Raw genomic sequence first — 2,500 nt, 5'->3', positions numbered from 1 at the left:
GCGCAGCACGACAGCCTTGAAGAGCTCCGGAGGAGGAGGGGGTGGGGGCGGGTCTTCTGACACACATTGGGCGGGGCTACACTTTACCAAAGACGTTTTCCTGATACATGGAGACTGTCCACTCACAGGCCGGGACAGTACTAATGTTTTTAAAAATTGAGAATCATAAAATTGTGCGCAGAGTTTAGTTCATAAATAAATAAATGGCTTTAAAGTAATTAAATAAATCATGTTTTGTATTTTAATATATTTACTGTCAACATACATCACACAAAATCTATAGAGTAGTGTAATAAATTACATTTTAGAACAGATTCCAAAAATGGTATTAAAATAAATGTTAAAGTATTTTTACTTTATTCGATTAATAAAGTTCTTTAACACGTTGTGAAAAAAAACTCAGAATACGTGTTCACCACTAAACCACGCCTATTTATTCAAATGAGTTGTAACCCCGCCTTTCTGCTTTTTAAGGATGAAGTCATGTGATGTAAAATAAAAATAAATAAATGTAATTGTTAATGTTTAAAGTATAAGGAAAAGTTTTAATGTCACTTCAGAGAGGTAACATTTATTAGATATTTTGAATAAATATTTTTATTTTGTTTATTTTAACACATTTACTGCTAAACATTGTGCAATAAAAAAATAAAACTATGAAAAATGTTTTTTTCTATTTTGTTTGTTTTCATTCACAACATTAAGCTCCGCCCACTTTATTAATTCCTCAAATAAAGAAAAATCTAGAAACAATCCTGAAGTTTTCATTTCTGTCTCTGATTAGTGATTATATTACAGAGGAATTTTCCAAAAATGTTGATTCTTGTTGGATTGGTCTTACATTTTATACTGAAAAATAATGGACAGAAACTAGAGTCACAATTTCAACAGAGTGGCTCTAGGAGTCTGTGGCAGGGACTAAGAACTATGACGGACTACAAAACACCATCTTCCAGATCGGGGAATGCAGACGCTAAACACCTTTTATGCTCACTTCGAGGCTGCAGCTCATAGTGCTAATGGTGTTAGCAGTGCTAACAGCGCTATAGGCAGCACACACGAGGAGCATGCCGGAGAGGAAAATGCGTTCATCATCTTGGAGCACGACGTGAGAAAGGCATTCGGGAGAGTGAACACCAGGAAGGCAGCAGGACCAGATGGCATCACGGGTCGGGTCCTGAAGGCCTGTGCTGACCAGCTTGCTCCTGTGTTCACTGAGATCTTCAACCTCTCCCTGGAACAGTCTACAATCCTGACATGCTTCAAACGGTGTGTCGATGGATCTCCAACTTCCTGCGAGACAGACCTCAGGTAGTACGGATGGGCAACCATGTCTCACCCTCACTCACCCTCAGCACTGGAGTCCCCCAGGGTTGTGTTCTGAGCCCCCTGCGGTACTCTCTGTACACCTTTGACTATGTGGCCACTTCCAGCTCCACCAACATCGTGAAGTTTGCGGACGATACTGTGGTGGTGGGCCTGATCTCCAATAACGATGAGACGGCCTACCTAGAGGAGATTAAAAACCTGGAGACATGGTGCCAGGTCAACAATCTCCTCCTGAACGTCAGCAAGACTAAGGAGCTGATAGTGGACTTTAGCTCAAAGCAGGAGAGGAATTACCAGCCCCTCACCATCAACGGGACCCCAGTGGAGAGAGTGGACAGTTTACCTAGGTGTTTACATCACGCAGGACCTGACATGGTCCTGTCACGTTAACACCCTGGTGAAGAAGGCCCTGCAGCGTCTTTATCATCTATCATATGAGGACTTTAAACTGCCCTCAAAGGTGGCAGACATTCTACACCTGCACCATTGAGAGCATCCTGATGGGAAGTATCACAGCCTGGTTCGGGATCAACACCAAACAGGACAGGCAAGTTCTCCAGAGGGTGGTGCGATCAGCCGAGCGTACCATCCGCACCGAGCTTCCTGACCTGGACACCATATACAGCAAGCGGTGCTGGACCAAGGCCAGGAAGATTATGAAGGACCTCAGCCATCCCAACAATGGACTCTTCTCTCTGTTGAGGTCAGGGAAACCCCGCTCCTTGAAGGCGAACACAGAGAGAATGAGGAGGAGCTTCTTCCCGCAGGCCATTCGGGCCCTCAACCAGAACACCTAGAACCTGGACTTCTGGACTTACCCCCACATGACATGACATTCTACCTCAGCTGATTGTTGCACATGCAATAATTGCACTACTTTGTACTCTGCACTACTCTGTACACACAACACTCTCACTGTACATCTTCTCTGTACTTCTTTGTGTGCCTTATATATACATCTACAAATATATTACGTAATAAGTATTTCCCTACATATCGCGCTGTGTATGATTTCATATTCAACAAACATAAAGAACATTTTTCTCTTGAGAATATAAAAAACCCATTATATTTCTTGAGTTCACTCTACTGTCCTCCTTTACATTAATAATTAAATTTTATGTGAAAGTTTCATTAATCTCCGCTTAGCTGGACAGAGCGCTCGAACGCG

At 42.5% G+C, this 2,500-nt stretch overlaps 1 protein-coding gene across 3 annotated transcripts in view; it reads right to left on the bottom strand.

Annotated features, from left to right (window-relative positions):
• zdhhc8b (zinc finger DHHC-type palmitoyltransferase 8b) overlaps positions 1-30 on the bottom strand; it is a 38,376-nt gene extending 38,346 nt beyond the window's left edge. For all 3 annotated transcript variants that reach the window (XM_058374988.1, XM_058374986.1, XM_058374987.1), the window contains exon 1: positions 1-30. This exon is cut by the window's left edge and continues 292 nt beyond it. The gene's annotated coding sequence lies outside the window, so the exon portion shown is untranslated.
• Positions 31-2,500: the final 2,470 nt, after the last annotated feature.

Source organism: Hemibagrus wyckioides, linkage group LG22 (assembly GCF_019097595.1).
Source record: "Hemibagrus wyckioides isolate EC202008001 linkage group LG22, SWU_Hwy_1.0, whole genome shotgun sequence".
Classification (NCBI taxonomy): Eukaryota; Metazoa; Chordata; class Actinopteri; order Siluriformes; family Bagridae; genus Hemibagrus; species Hemibagrus wyckioides.
This window is presented reverse-complemented; position numbering and strand designations above follow the sequence as displayed.